The sequence below is a fragment of the Protopterus annectens genome, chromosome 2.part0 (assembly GCF_019279795.1).
Source record: "Protopterus annectens isolate FY-2018-M chromosome 2.part0, PAN1.0, whole genome shotgun sequence".
NCBI lineage: Eukaryota > Metazoa > Chordata > Ceratodontiformes > Protopteridae > Protopterus > Protopterus annectens.
Window position 1 is genome coordinate 925,631,709 of NC_056728.1, and position 17,535 is coordinate 925,649,243.

The window sequence follows — 17,535 nt, forward strand, 5'->3', positions numbered from 1 at the left end:
TAACACTCATTTACATAAGATTGCCTACTAATGCTTAGTTACATGTCTTAGACTCAGCTTCTCCCCTTAGCAACCACTAAACGGTGGCCATGTTGTTTTTGCTCTGCTGGTCCCTGCATTGTAAATCCATGTATTGCATAAAACCCACATTTGTGGGTTTATAACCTTCATTTTTATGTTTTATATAGCGCAGCCCGTTTGCGCGGGGCGTTTTTTCTCATATTTGCATCAGGGTACCTTGCCAATGGCCACATATTTGGCCATTGGCATGCTGCCTGGCACATATGCACCCTTTATTTGGAGCTGACATGGCTCCATTGTGTTATTTGCAGAAACGTACTCAGTTGTCAACTGAGTACATTTCTGCAGCTAACACGACTCTTACACGGGCTGGTTTGAGCTTCGTGGATCGCTAATCTACCTCATTTGCATGCCTTTCGGCTGCAAGTAAGGTGATTAGCATATCCATGTCCAGTCCGTGTAAGAGACGTTTTAGCTGGTCTCTTACACTGAATTTTGGGCTGTTCCTGGATGGTGTTGAAAGCCATGGCAAGGTCAGAATAGGCTGTGTGAACCACCTTACCCTCGTCTATGGCTTTGGTGACTGCCTCAAAGAAGTCGATCAGGTTCAGGAGGCATGATTTGCCTTTCACAAACCTGAACTGGGTGGGGTCCAGAGTTTGGAGGTTACCAATATCTTTGTTTATGAGTTCCATGATGATACATTCTATGGCCTTACAGACCAGGCTTGTCAGGCTAATAGGGCGATAGCTCCCGGGATTAGTGATGGCTCCCCCTTTGTGGAGTGGGATAATTATTGCTGTGCGCCATTCAGTGGGCACAAAGCCTAACGTGAGGCTATGATTGAATATGGTGCTTAGGTGGGGAGCCAGTTCATTCTGAAGTTCATGTAAAACACAGCCTGGGATGTTGTCTGGTCCCATGAATGCTTTGGCTTTGGCTTTAGAGAGTGCAGCTTTTACCTGCATAGTTGTGATTACAGGGACTCTGCATTCTTCCTGTACAGATATGGGCCCTTTAGGGGGTGAGAGGGGGGTAAAGCTAGCACTGAACCTATCTTCCAGGATGTTGGTAATATCAGTTGGTTCTGTAATTTTCATGCCATTGTGCTGTAACTCAGAGCAGATCTGGGTGTTGCCATTGAGATTCTTGACATAGCTATAGAATGCTTTGTGGTTGTCCCTAGAATCAGTGGTGATTTTGTTTTTATAGCTAGCTTTGGAGGATCTTATAAGGGATCTCAACTTTTTACTGAGTCTGACCAGGGAGCTCCTCCACTCATGGGATTTTACTCTCTTTTGCAACAGTTTCTTCCTTCTGTTGTAGGGGTTGTTTATGGCAGGGGACCACCAGATTGGCTTCCTTTTTTTGGAGGATAGCATCTTGGTTCTGTTTGGGATAGCATGATCCATGCACTCGTGCAAGTGCTTATAGAGTGCATTTGTGTAGGAGTCAGCAGTCATAACTGTATCGTCCATCTGCATGGGTGTCATGAAGTTTGCCACTTCTGTCTTAAGAAGCATGAAGTTGGCTTTGGAGAAATTTTTTACCATGGTTTCCTTAATGGGAGGTGGGGACGGGATGTTGATATCTGAGGTGATTAGCTTATGATCGGATCTGACCAACAAGGGGTTGACTTCAGGTGTGCAACACCGGTCACTCATGTTGGTAATGACTAGGTCTAGGATATTGTTGCTGCTGGTGGGGGTGTGGATAAGTTGATCCAGGGCATTGGAATTTATGAATTCCAGAAAGCGTTGAGTGAGAGATTAAATTGATCAGTCACAGCATGAAGTTATGGGAAAGAGTAGTAGAAGCTAGGTTAAGAAGGGAGGTGATGATTAGTGAACAGCAGTATGGTTTAATTCCAGGAAAGAGCACTACAGATGCGATGTTTGCTCTGAGAGTGTTGATGGAGAAGTACAGAGAAGGTCAGAAGGAGTTGCATTGTGTCTTTGGATTTAGAGAAAGCATATGACAGGTTGCCTAGAGAGGAGTTGTGGTATTGTATGAGGAAGTCGGGAGTGTCAGAGAAGTATGTAAGAGTGGTACAGGATATGTACAAGGGTAGTGTGACAGCAGTGAGGTCTGCAGTGGGAGTGACGGATGCATTTAAGGTGGAGGTGGGATTACATCGAGGTTCAGCTCTGAGCCCTTTCTTATTTGTAATGGTGATGGACAGGTTGACAGATGAGATCAGACAGGAGTCCCCATGGACTATGATGTTTGCAGATGACATTGTAATCTGTAGTGAGAGTAGGGAACAGGTGGAGGAGACCCTGGAGAAGTGGAGATATTCTCTAGAGAGAAGAGAAATGAAGGTCAGCAGTACTAAGACAGAATATATGTGTGTGAATGAGAGGGAGGATAGAGGAATGGTGAGGATGCAGGGAGTAGAGGTGGCGAAGGTGGATGAGTTTAAATACTTGAGATCAACAGGTCAGTGTAATGGTGAGTGTGGAAGAGAGGTGAAGAAGAGAGTACAGGCAGGATGGAGTGGGTGGAGAAGAGTGTCAGGAGTGATTTGTGACAGACGAGTACCAGTAAGAGTGAAAGGGGAGGTCTACAAGAGTGAGCCCAGCTATGTTATATTGGTTGGAGACAGTGGCATTGACAAAAAAGCAGGAGTCAGAGCTGGAAGTGGCACAGTTAAAGATGCTAAGATTTGAACTAGGTGTTATGAGGGTGGACAGGATTAGGAATAAGTATATTAGAGGGTCAGCCCAGGTTGGAAGGTTTGGAGACAAAGCCAGAGAGGCAAGATTACATTGGTTTGGATGTGTGCTGAGGAGGGATGCAGAGTATATTGGGAAAAAGATACTAAGGATGAAGCCACCAGGTAACAGAAAAAAAGGAAGGCCTAAGATAAGGTTTATGGATGTGGTGAGAGAGGACATGCAGGTGGTTGATGTGACAGAGCAAGATACAGAGGACAGGAAGAAATGGAAACAGATGATCCACTGTGGCGACCCCTAATGGGAGCAGCCAAAAGAAGAAGAAGAAGAAGTTGAGTGAAGGAGTTGGTACATGAGTAATTTTCCCAGTTAATGGTGGGTTAGTTGAAATCACCCATTATTAGGGTGTTTGGTTGAACCCTAATATTTTACAGTATATCAAGAAAAGAGGAGTGGGAATCCTGGGGCATGGTGGGGAATCTGTAGCAAGCTACGATTTGGATTTCAGTTTTGCCCAGAGTTAGTTGCACTCGGATAACCTTGGATGCATTATGCTGAGCCACTAGCCTGGAGGTGTGGATATCCTTAATGAATATGGACACACCTCTGCCTTTGGTGTTTTGGTCCAGGTTAGATGGCCAAAAAGTGTGGTGTGAGTTATAGCCTGGTAATGCAGGAGTGCTCTTTGGAGCCTTGAACCAGGTCTCAGTCACTGCACAGATATCAATGTTCTCCACTTTAAGGAGTGCCTTGAGGGAGTGCATTTTGAGATTTAGACTTCTAGCATTGAGTAGCATTACCCTCAGTTTTGCTTGCCTGTTCCTGTTACAGTGGTGAATTTGTCATTTGAACCTTGCCTAAAAAAGCCACTATAGGGGCGGCAATAGCCTTAGCCAGGATCCAGAATCTCAGGGGTGACAGGTGCAGGCCATCTCTGGCAAAGCATCGTGGTCTGTCAACCATGTCGCCCCAGGCAGACAGATACTGGGTCCCCTTAGAATGACACCAGAAGCTTAGCCAATTGTTGAAGTCAATCATTTTGTCCTTGTACTGCTGTAACATTGTGGGCGGTGGCAGGATGCTACTCAGGGCTAGGGTCATACCTGCCTGGGCTACAAGATCGGAGAGCTCTTCCATGTCTCTTTTCATGTAGTCCAGGGAGATATGTCTCAGGTCATTCACACCAACATGGAAAATGACAGAGTCATATTTGTACTTGTGGAGTGACCTGAGTGCATGGGTTATGTGGCGGATCCTGGCACCCGACAGGCAGCTGACAGTAACCCTCTCCTTGTTTAGCATAGTGAGTGGGACATCAGTGTTTCTGACTATAGAGTCACCTATGACTCGTGTGTTGGGTACATTGTTTTGCCTTATGGGCTGTGGTTGAGTGGTACACTAATTCTGTGGGCTATGTGTCATTTGGGTTGTGTTGGGGGTGGAGGTTGCTTGCGTTTCTGCTTTGGAGGTCTGTTGCTTGAGCAGATTATTATTGAGAGCCTCCACAAATGTTTTTGTGTTTCTATGTGGGGATTTTGATGGTGTAGGTTTAGTGGGACTATGTGATGAGTGTGGTGTGGTGCAAGTGTTTACCTTCTCCTCTTGACTGTCAAGTTCAGTCTTAGTTGGAGACAGCTTTACCTCCAGTTTGGCTAGATAAGTGCACCTCTCACAGGCTGTAGTGTTGGGTGGTAGGAGGAGAGGGTTGTCAGTGTACATGAGGTAATTGCTACATTGCCCCAAGATGCCCAGATTCATCAGACAGGAGAGAACACTGGGAGATGACCCTTGGACATGCCTAAATAAAAAACTATTTTCCTCTAGACATGTGAGGAAAGTGAGTACAACAGCTGTTTTCCTCTAAGTAAGTGAGGAAAGTAAGTACCAAAACTATTTTCCTCTAGGTGATGAGGAAGGTTGAGTGCTGTAGTAATTTTTAGCTTATTTAGTGCTTACAACAAGTTCTGAACAAGTGCTGAGCATGAATAAGCAAATTCAAGTGCTAAAACTAAGAATCTGTATCTGAACTAGACTAGTTACAGGAAAGAAACAAGTGCAAATGCGGGCTTTTAAATCAGAAAGTTGAGATAGATGAAAAAATTGCCCAAACGGCCACTAACTACAATTGCTGAGCCAGAAACCACTCCTTATGTGGTAGATAGGTTACCTAGTACTTACCTATCCCACTGATAAACTAGCAAGCTTCTCTCCAACACAGAAAGGCTTGGGGACCTCAGGAGCTTATAAACAGTCCTGGATACAGCAAGTCTGTATCTGGACTAGACTAGTTACAGGAAAGAAACAAGTGCAAATGCAGGCTTTTAAATCAGAAAGTTGAGAGAGAGATGGAAAAACTGCCCAAACGGCCAATAACTACAATTTCTAGGCCAGAACCACTCCTTATGTGGTAGATAGGTTACCTAGTGCTTACCACTCCCACTGATAAGATAGAAGGCTTCCCTCCAACACAGAAAGGCTTGGGGGGGGGCTCAAGAGCTTACAAACAGTCCTGGATATAGCAAATCTGTATCTGGACTAGACTAGTTACAGGAAGTGGGGGGGGGGGGGGACAAGTGCAAATGCGAGCTTTTAAATCAGAAAGTTGATAGAGATGGAAAAACTGCCCAAATGGCCAATTACTACAATTTCTGGGCCAGAACTACTCCTTATGTGGTAGATAGTTTACCTAGTGCTTACCTCTCCCACTGATAAACTTGCAGGTTTCCCTCCAACACAGACAGGCTTGGGGGACTCAGAAGCTTACAAACAGTCCTTTATATAGCAAATCTGTATCTGGACTAGACTAGCTACAGGAAAGGCAGTAAACAAGCATAATTTTTTTTTGTTACACTTATGCAGAACACAGGGAGATTCAAGCAAAGTTTTTTTTTTTTTTTTTGTAAAGGAAAGGGAGAGAGGAGAAGCAGAAGATAATTCAAGGTTAGGAAACTAAGTGGGTTGGCCTTCTCAAATGTTCTCTCTGTATTAGATAGAATGAGCTAATGACACTAGACTGGAAGGAGTGTCCCAGATCAAATTTACAGTTGGAGAGTTTTATTTGCATGTGGATACTACTCCAGAGTTTAACAACTCACTGGGAATATAGTGAGCCGTCAAGAACATTATTTGACTTATTTGTTTAAGTAATAAGCATTTGTTACTAGACTGGAGGCCCCCTGCTGGACAGTAGAGTAGCAATAAGTTTTGTAGTGCAGGGAATTTTTCTGGATGATGAATGAGTTTGTGTGCTGCAGTCAGTTGGGAATATGTTAGACAGTTGTGCAGTTCAAGCCAGTTTAATTGTTTAAAGCAAGTACAATGGTGGGTCCTATGAGGGAGACTGGTGGTAAATTTAGCTATTTTATTGAAGCAGAAGGCAAGTTTCTTTCTTTGAGTATTGTTTACATTTGTTAGGATAGGAGCAGCGTATAAGAGAGTAGGCAGTAAGAAGGTGGTGGTTAGAGTTTTTCTTGCAGTATCTGTAAGGAATCCATTGATCCTATAAAGGGAGCCTAATTGATGGTATGCAGATTTAATGGTATACAGTATATGGTGGTCATATTTGAGATTGTCATTTATTATAACGTCTAGACGTTTACTGTGGGTTACAGTTTCCATAACAGTATATGCTGACATTATGGTAAAAAGACTGCTTTTGATTTTGGTGACTTTTTGAAATGAAAAGCATTAACTTAGTTTTCTTGGGGTTGAGTAGGAGGTTTGATTTTTTGAGCCAGGTTTCCACAGAGGAGAAAGATTTTTGGATAATGTCTTGCAGCTTGCTTATTGTTGATGCTGCACATATTAATGTTGAGTCATCTGCATACTGAACTAAACTAGCATGGTGAGTGGAGGTGTGGAGTTTATTAAATAGGAGAGGACCCAGGATAGAGCCCTGAGGGATACCTGTAGTAACTGGTTGAAAGGATGCGTAGGTTTGTTGCCATTTAATGGCCTGTTGGCTTTCAGGTAGGTAACTAAGGAACCACAACAAGGAGTATTATGAAAGTCCTATTGAGGAGAGTCGAAACAAGCAGTTGTTGGTGTGAGACAGTATCAAATGCCTTTGACAAGTCTAAGAACATGGTGGATAGAAGCAGACCATTGTTTCCATGTTGGTTTATTATATTGGTAAAATGTAGTATAGCAGTAGTGGTACTGTGCTGGGGTCTAAAGCCATGTTGTGTTTCTGAGAGCAGGTTATTTGAGGTTAGGTATTTCGTCAGCTGCATATGGATGCATTTCTCTAATATTTTGGAGAGGGAGGAGAGAATTGCTATCGGTCTGAAGTTATTAAACTCTGTAAATGTGCCACCTTTGTGCAGTGCTTTGTTACAGGATTTTTTCCACAGTGATGGGACATATCTTTATTTTATGGACCTATTAATTAGTATGAACACAAGGAAGACTATGATGTCTGCAGCCATTTTATGTAGTCTGATGATAGTTGGTCTACAGCTACAGAAATAGGTTGTATTTTAAGGAACAACTTCCTTATGAGTAAGGTAGGTACTGGACTAAGACCGGAGAGCTGTGGGTGGTTTTGACTGGACAGGAATAGAGTGAGGGGAAGATGTGTTAGTGTCTATGACAGAAAATATTGATTTTATAATATAGGAATTAAACTGTGTGGGGATATAGTCTGTTGTATTGTCTGTTTTTGGAGAGGGACTATTGGTCTTGCCAGGGTGGAGTAGTTTATTTAGTGATAACCAAAGAATTTTTGGGTGGTTTATATGTTTGTCTTGTAAGTTGGTATATTGAGTTTTGCATGGTTTCTAAGATGTCTAAATTGTTGGAGGGCATTTTGAGTTCTATTTGTATACCAAGAGACAGAGAAAACAATCAGTGACTTAACATAAACAGGCACAAATCTGCTGATAGATAAGTAAAAGGAACAATGCAGTTTAAAAGGCCTCTGTGCTAGTAGATGAATGTCTTGGCTTTGTTGCTCTAGGGCACAGTTTTAGTAGGAAAGTTAGTCCAACATCACCTTGACCTGATTGATGGTGATTAACAGTAAAAAATGCAGTTGTCTGTTTGAACAACTGTGTAATGTAAAGAGGTTTCTATGGACTTTGAAATGCAAACACCAAAAGCCTACCTCAACCCCCACAGACCAGCAAAACAATGAGAACATGTAAGCCAGAATGCAGTAGTTCAGCTCTGGAAAATACTGGATGGGAACTCAAAAGGGGTTACACAAGAAGAGAAATAAACTTAAGGAAGGGAGACAGTGGACTGCTAAAAACAATTAATTGAGCACAGTTAAAGGAGAAAGTACCAATGGTAATGCTGTGATCTAAGAAAACAAAGCTATTATAGTGGACAAAGTTCTTTGTTTTAGGTTGCAATGATATGTATAATTTACATACAAATATAGCCCACAGACTGGTATTCAAACTGCAGAGTTCACTGTTACATACATATCTATTTGCTTGAACAGACACTTCTATAGAAAAATAAAAAAAAAACAACTAAAGAGACAGTTGAGTGCATTAAATCAATGTAGACTGTGCACAAATACTAGCTCAGAACTGAAATTTGTTTAGTAAATTTCTCAGGCAAGGAGAAATAAGAAAGGAAGTGGGCAGACCAAGGGTGACTTCCTTGAAGGCATGCAGTTCCACTAAAGCAGGATGATATAAATAATGGGAGTAGCAAGTCCAGAAGAGGTGAAGAAATATTTACGAGGATTTAAATATGGTTAGGACTGAAATAAAATTATTCTTTTTTACTATGTGGATTTAGTTAAGATCTTGTATGATGACAAGCACATCACATATTCTTAAATGCACACTAAATAATAGAAAATCACATTGTGTATAACCTCCCCATATAGGGTGCATCTTACCAATTGTGCTATTAAAATATTGTTCATTGATTGGACATTAGATTTTATGTTGTCACTCTAATAGGACAAGACTCTGCATAACTTTATGTGATTGGTAGGTTAGGAAATCATGTTCAGTAATTATGTACAGTTAATTTTAAATTGATGTTTAATTGTTTCTTGCATTTTATTAGGTGGTTTGTTTGTTTCAAGTATATAAGGTTGTGTTTTAAATGTGATTTTTTTGATAGTCTGAAGAAGCAACCAAGAGTTGCAAAAGTGCTTACCATATAATAAAAGATTAACGTTTTAACCTGGCCATGTGTCAGCTCGCTAGTATTTATTTTATAACAATAGTACTTAAGCAAATGTATTGACACAGATGTACCTGATAGGATCAAAACAAGATCCTCAAGAAAAAAACAAGCCTGCCTGTTGGACATCTAGCATTAATAAGCTATGCAACAAGAGGAAAAAGTTGCTGTCTGAGAATAAAAAAGAGTAGTCCCAGCACTGGAAGAACATCCTCCTCTGCTTGGACAAACAAATAAGACAACTTGTAAAATCCTCCTCTAAGGGCAACTTTGAAAAAAATGTAGCAACCATAGCTAAGGATAACCATAAGGAATTTTTTGAGCTATAGCCATAACCTAAAAGGTAGGATCCAGGCATGTGCTGAACTAGCTGTGGATGGCATCACACACACACTGATCTTGCAAAAATAGCTAACCTATTAGCTGACAGGTTTGGTGAAAACTTCACTCCCCTGTCCCCTTCAAACTTTCCAAAAAGCATTCCCTCTACATCTCTTCCACCTTGCATCTCCAAAGAGCAAGTCATTAATGCTGTCTCCAAGACCAAAAACACAGCCTTTATGGAACCGGATGGCATCCCAGGTTGGATTTTAAATGGTCTAAAACATGAGTTAACAATTCTTCAATCACAGCCCAAGTGCTAGTTTTGTCCCCGCTGAATGGAAAACAGCAACCATCATCCCCCTTCATAAAGGGGGTACAGCAACAGGCCCTGGGAACTACAAACCCATAAGCTTAACCAGCCTTATCTATAAGACCATGGAATGAATCATCATGGACCTTATAAATAAGGATATAGGTGATCTCCAAACCCTTGATCCGACACAGTCTGGTTTTGTCAAAGGCAGGTCACACCTGTTAAACCTGGTGGACTTCTTTGAAAACATCACCAGAGCCATAGATGAAGGCAAATCTGTGCATACAGCCTGCCTTGACTTAGCCAAGGCCTTCGACACAATCCCAGATTTGGGCATCATTGATAAACTCTCCCAGTTGAATACCAACCCTTATGTCGTCAGATGGGTTGCTAATTGGCTCACCGACAGATCACACTCAGTCAAAGCTGGAGACTTTACCTCAACCAGCAGACCTGTCACCAATGGGATTACACAGGGGTCAGTGCTGGGCCCACTATTGTTTAGAATATACTTCTCAGAAGTTCAGGCCAAAACAGAGGGGCTATGTCTGACTAAATTTGCTGGTGACTGTAAATTAGGTGCAATCACTGAATCCAAAAACAATGCTGATATACTTCAAGACTGACTTACGCAAACCAGTGATTGGTGCCAAAGCCACTGACTCAAACTCAATGCAAAAAATACATTATTGTCCCCTTCAGTAAAGACGATATCCCTGCAGACTATGATATAAATAATAATTCCCTAAGTAACAGCTCAGTATTGAGAGACTTCAGAATGGAAGTTGACTGTAGCCTAAAGTTTGACCACTATGTGTCTACTGTGGTAAGGAAGGCATTCTACATCGCATAACTCGTTAGTAAAGCCATTGCTTTAAGAGTGAAAGACGTCATAAGACCCCTGTACTTAACTCTCATCAGGCCAGTAATTGAGTACAATGCTCCCTTTGGCATGTACCCTACCAGGCACCTTCAGCAACTTGAGAGACCTCAGAGAATTCTAACCAAGAATATTCAGGGTCTCCAGCACATGTCATACACTGACAGACTGAAGTCACTGTCACTGTATTCAGTAGTGTACAAACTACTTAGAGGAGACTTGTGCCTGGCCTACAGAGCAATCTCGGTTCCAAACCTAATGGAAATGATGCAGATCCGCAAGTCAAATGGGACAAGGGTCACCTGCTCCAGGGACCTTAACCTGGCCTGCAACATAAATCAGACCTGCAGGAGAGACAATTATGTCTCTCAAAGGTTGCCACTCCTCTGGAATAGGCTACCAGTTCACATCAAACAAAGCCCTTCTTTGACCCTGTTTAAGCATAGCCTGGATGACTTGATGGGTAACCGTAAATTCCTGCCAGGGATTTCAACTATGACCCTCCTAGATATGGGCAGTCATTGCTAACTAAGATCTCGAGTTTAGGTAATATCCTTTATATTGGGTTTCTCTAGTATTATACTGGACACACACAACTAGGCTTTTAAAGACCTTCAGGTCAATAGCCCAGTAACCACCTATGAACCTAAATGGTAAAGTAGATTTTTGTCAGTCCTGTGGAATCAGGTACTACACAATATAGGATGAGTTTAATGAAGATCCCCATATTGACCTGGACTTTTCAGCTTATATTGCACCCATCATTTAGACTATTTAAACTTATTGTGGTCCAAGTGACTCTTTAGTTCATTATTGCTTTATAATGGGTGTGTGCAAGTACAATGCAGACATAGTAATGCATCTTCATCCACTCTTTTCCTGTGAGATGTTTTAAATGTATCTGATAAATTTTCTTTATGGTAGAAAATCTGATTTCATAACTGCCCTAACATTAAATGCTATAATGAAATGTGCTGTCAGCCACATAAAGTAGTCTGTCTGAGCAAGGATGTCCATATTGTGGTTAAGTGATATAAACAGACTCACCTCTAGGTGTGACTTGGACTAAGATACCACAAAACCACAAGACTGAGAACCAGAACTGTGACAAAAAAACAAAAACAAAGCCAGTGCTCAGGAATGAAGGTACCAGGCTGCAGTCACTAAATAAAATTGTTTTTAATAAACTTGATTAAGCACTTTCATCAGAACAAACCTGACTTCATCAGAATCTAATTTCAACATACAAAAGAAGGCTTATAAAACCGCCCAATTAATCACATAACATTAACCCAATTAAACACCACCAATCATTTTTAAAGGAAAATAACATAACTTTTTTATAAGCCTGCTTTTGTATGTTGTAATTAGATTCTGATGAAGTCAGGTTTCTTCCGATAAAAGCTCTTAATCAAGTTTATTAAAAACAATTTTTTAGTAACTGCAGCCTGCTACCTTCATTCCTGAGCACTGGTTTTGTTTTTTTTTTTGGACTAGGATAATAAGAAGATATGAATTATGTCACAGCAACCAAAGTTTACAAATCTTTGTAACTCAACCATAGTAGCAGTTGAGCTGACATGGACTTTGATCTAAATTCTCTACCTGTGAAAGTTAACTGAGCATTGGTAGACTGCATCTATATTACACTGTTGAAAACTCAGACTGTTGACAGTGTAATAATCGACATGAAAATGTCGAAACCCCCAAATATCGAACACACACACAAAAAAATCACCCAAACACAACACAAATTGCTCTATGCAGGGGGGCAAGCCCCCCTGCAGCCCCCACACCCCCCGCTACTTAAATATACCAACTCCAAGATCGCACTACATTGTAGTAAATGGAAATCTCCCCTTATGGAGATTTCCGTTTACACGCGCAATGACTTTCACTTTTGACATTTTGGTGCCGAAAATATCAGCTTCAATATTGTCGGCATTCGACAGGGTGAAGTAGACCCAGTAGACTAGAACACCCATTTGTGGTAAGTGTTAGTGATTATAGTTGCCACAGTATCACTATGCCTCAGTGGTTCTACATCTTTAATTTGTTGAAGTGTAGTATTCTAATATGTGGGCCCATTGTGGTGCCTGAGTGGATTAGGATTTAATGACTGTCATTGGCAGTGTTTGTGAGTGGCCTGGGAAATAGTGCTATGATAACATGCTAAGGCATTTAATTCTGGTTCAGCCACCAAGGTCATCCTAGAACGTAATGTTAATTATGTGTGAAATATGGTTAAAGATGAAAAGCTTTGCAGTGTCAATTTAAGTTCCTGTTCAACTTGCTAGGGATGAGTGAGTGGGCAGAGGAATTGAGGTGATGGTTGAAGCTTGTTAGGAAAAGTTATCACTAAGTATATAGGCCAAACAAGCAACAAATCAGATTTGCTTGCTAGGAGTCATGTGATTAGAATGACCTGCTGTGGTATCACAATTATAAAAGGGGTTGGCAAGGTGTCAAACGAGATATAATGGCAGGAAAAATGTGTAATAATTGGAGCTTTTTGCAATATGTATTTACTTGGAGCAGTAGAATGAAAGGTGAGTGGTAGCTGATCAACAGAATAATTTATGGGCAAAATAGAGACATTAATGCATAATAGCAACTAGCCCTTTTATTTGGTCCAGTTGTTAAACATGTCCTACAATTTATATAGTTTTTCAAATTGCTCATTTAAGCTTGTGTAAGGATTTTGCTGTTTCTTATGAATATGTTGTTTATTGATATTTTGGAGTTGGATAAACATTGCTGTAGTGGGAAGAGAACAAAGACTGATAATTAGGAGAGTACATTTGGTTCCAGAAACAGACCAATGTAATAAGGGATATACGCTGTTGCCAGGAGGTGTTAAATTTCATGACAGGAAATGAGACCTAATAAATAGAGATAACGATAGTGATACTTCAAGATTTATTCCATAATTAGAAGGAAAATGTATAATTTTGTAGCAGAACATTGTGTGCTATGTTATGCAATGTGAACGGACTAACGAATAGTCAAAAGCGAGACAGGATGTAAGAATTAATTAAGAATCAAGAGGCTCATATATCTTCATTACAAGAAGCCAATCTTACAGACAAAAAGCACTGGAAAAGCTCACCCAGACTCTGCCACAGCTTGCTGTGAAGGAAAGGTTAGTTTGGTTTTGATTTCTTGTATTTTGTATTACTTTATTGCCTTTTTCTATCTTGTATACTGTAGTTTGTTTTCTTTACACTGTGTTTTACTTATATTCTGTTTTTAATTGCACATTAAAACTTGGGAAGAGACCACAGCTGTGTCTCTTGTGAGTCAGACAGAATTTTCCCACCTTCCCACCCTGCTGCTATTGTGTTCTTAAACATAACTGTCTTTCTAGTTGCCTGCCCCTTTTGTTACTTTGACCACATATCTCGTTCCCTCTCACCTTTCACTAGCTGGTTTGAGTAAGCACAACATTATAATTTTGTGAAATCACTCCCCTTCATCTAGTTAAATTTATTGGCCATCCCACTGTATTCCATAGTATCAGAATATGAAAGTGCCCACCCCCTTCACTCTGTCTTGTTCTTTTAAAATTAGTGACTCTCCACTTAGACAGCTAAAACGTAAGTTACCCCCCTTTCATATCTAACTGCTTAGTGACACTGCAATATTTAGGATATTAACCCATTTTTTTCATCTTACCTTTAAACATCTATTGCAAGACCACCATTTATTGGAGAGACCACATTCTGCCTCTCAGTAGTCATCTTGGGATTAGTGCTTCTATTTTCTCTTGGTGAGAGAAGGAGCACAGGGACATTATTTCATGGAGACTGCTGATCACCAGAAAGCCTAATAACTGCTTTAAAGGTGACAACTTGGAATCTGTGCTTATAGTATATTCGTGGTGAGAGAAGGTGCAGACTGCATTGATTCCTGACCGTTTCTGATTGGACAGTGAGGGTCTGTGCTTAATGTTCCTATTTGGTCTGGTTGCTATTCAAGGCATCTACCAGGAAAAGGCTACAACAGGCCTACAGACCCTTGCATCATCTGGGATAAGACTATGGATCACCAAACAGGCTGTGGCCTGCTTCTTATCTTGGGATTGGTGCTACCATTTTATTTCTGGTGTGCAAAAAAGCAAAAGAGCATTGTATCCCAGCAGAGTGAAGGTGTAGTGAGACCAGCATTAGTATTAGCCAGGCAGTTGCTATTCATGCAACTCCCCTCTTTTCATCATTCTTGAAAAGATAATTCTTTGTTTTCAGTAAGCACTGCTTGATTTGTTTCTAACTTCAGAATATCTGCCTAAATACTTCATCCTTAAATTTTAAGGGTCTACATATTAGTTTTCCCTCAAGTGTTTGGCAGTGCTTTGTAAATACTCAGATGCTTTGACTGACATTTTTCCTGTAAAGGCATGACTGAAATTTCTCCAATACCTAGTCGCACACAGGAAAACTAGTTTGCAGTGACAACCACTGTCCCCATAGTTGCAAACTGGATACTCCTGACATTGATTGATATTCTCACTCCAACTGTATAATCAATGAAAAAGGGCCTGTTGCCATGGATATGAACTTTCCTACTGTCTCTGTTACCATTTTGGTGGATAAGGGCATCGTGAGGCAATGTAGAAATTGCCTCATGTTTACTGGGAACCAGTTAATTCTCAAACAAACTGATATGGTATGTGAGAGATGCATTTACACAATGCCACTGGAGGCAAAGCTCTCACATAAAAGTACTCCTAATGTCAATAAGGTTGTCAGTAGTACACACACTGCACCCCTCACATACAATTCAAAGCAGGTGTATTGACCCACCTATGCTGAGGCACTTAAATGTAAACTTTCTAAACCACAAAGACCTCCTAGACAAAGTACACATAACAAATGCCCTCAGCAGCCCCAAATGCACTCTTTCAAAACAATACCCACATCAACATACAGAGCTACAGCTGATGGAGTCTCTACCACTAAGTCCATAAGGCAAGCCACCACACAATCCAACACTCTAGTAATTGAAAACTCCTTTGTGAGACACACTGATGTTCCTCTCACCAGGCTGAGTAAGGAGAAAGTTACAGTCAGTTGCTTATCAGGGGCTAGGATCTGCCACATTAAGCACACATTCAGGTCACTGGACCACAAGTACCAATATGACTCAGTCATAGTCCATTTGGGAGTAAATGACTGGAGACATTCCTCACTAGACTATATGAAGAGAGGCATCATGGAGATCGCAGAATATGCATCTCAGGCTGGTATGAGCCTAGCACTGAGCAGCATTTTACCTTCTCCAAGGATGATGCCACAATACGAACAAAAGGTGATTGACTTTAATAATTGGCTTTGTTTTTGGTGTCATTCTATGAGGGTGCAATATTTGTCAGCATGGAAGGAGATGATCAACAGACCATGCTGCTTTGCCAGGGATGGTCTGTACCTCTCCCCTGTAGATTTGTAAATATTAGCTAAAATATTGTCTTCACCCATAGTGCCTTTTTTATGTAATGCCAAACTAAAAGTGTTTCTGACATAGCAAATCAAAACCAAGACAATCTAAAGGTATTACTGCTCAACACTAAGAGTCTAAACAAAAAAAATCCACTCTCTAGAAGCTCTCTTCATCCTAGAGAATACTGATGTCTGTGCAGTCACTGAAACATGGTTTAAAGCCATGGACAGCACACCAACAGTGCAAGGTTATAATGCCTTCCACATATTTAGACCAGCTACTTCACAAGCAGAGACTAAAGGTGGAGGTGTCTCTATTTACATCAAAAATAAATATACTTCAAGGCTGGTCAAACAGGAGAATGCACTTGAGCTGCTCCATGTTCAAATCACCATAGGCAAAATCAAATACCACTTTCTTGCAAGCTATATGTCCTCCTCTGTGACCCAGGAAACCCATACCATGTATTTAAACTTATTCAAAACACTAACCATCCAATCCAATACCATATTCATGGGTGACTTTAATTACTCCACTTTTAACTGGAAATCCTATACAACACCAACTGTACATGCACAGAGATTTCTGAATTTTGTAAACACCCAAGATTGTGCTAGACAGTCAAGAGGAGAAGGTTAACACCCGCACTACACCTCAAGCAACACATAGCCCTTCTAAACTCACACCACCAACACCCACACATGGCAAAACTAAATCCACATATGGGGAGGTCCTTAACTGTAACCTGCCCAAGCAACAAGAACCTCCGAAGCTGAAACGCAAACAAACACCAATCACAACCAAAGTGTCACATAGCTCACAACACCAGTGTGCCACTCAGCAACAGCCCCTAAGGCAAGACAATGGACCTAACACTTTAGTCATAGGTGACTCTATAGTCAGGCACACTGATGTCCCACTCACCAGACTGAACAAGGAGAAAATTACAGCTGCCTGTCGGGTGCCAGGATCCGCCACATAACTCATGCACTCAAGTCACTCCACAACAAGTACAAATATGACTCTGTCATTGTCCATGTTGGAGTGAATGACTTGAGATGTACCTCCCTGGACTACATGAAAAGAGGCATGGAACAGCTCTCGGATCATGTGGCCCAGGCAGGTATGATCCTAGCCCTGAATAGCATCCTGCCTTTGCCCAGAATTATACCACAATATAAGGACAAAATGATTGACTTCAACAATTGGCTAAGCTTCTGGTGTCATTCAAAGGGGATCCGGTATCTGTCTGCCTGGGACGACATGATCGACAGACCACGATGCTTTGCCAAAGATGGTCTGCACCTGTCACCCCTGGGATTCAGGTTACTGGCAAAGGCTCTTGCCACCCCTATAGTGCCTTTTTTAGGCAAAGTTCAAAAGACAAAACCACCACCATAACAGGTACAAGCATGCAAAATCTGAAGGTAATGCTACTCAATGCTAGAAGTCTAAATCTCAAAATGTACTCTCTCGAGGCACTCCTAAAATGGAGAACGTCGATATCTGTGCAGTAACTGAGACCTGGTTCAAGGCTGCAGAGAGCACCCCTGCAATACAAGGCTACAACTCTTACCACACTTTTCGACCACCAAACCAGGATCGAAACACTAAAGGTGGAGGAGTGTCCATATTCACCAAGGATATTCACACCACCAGGTTAGTTGCCCAACACAATGAGTCTGAAATTCTCCAAGTGCAACTAACACAAGGTAAGACTGCAATCCAAATTGTAGCTT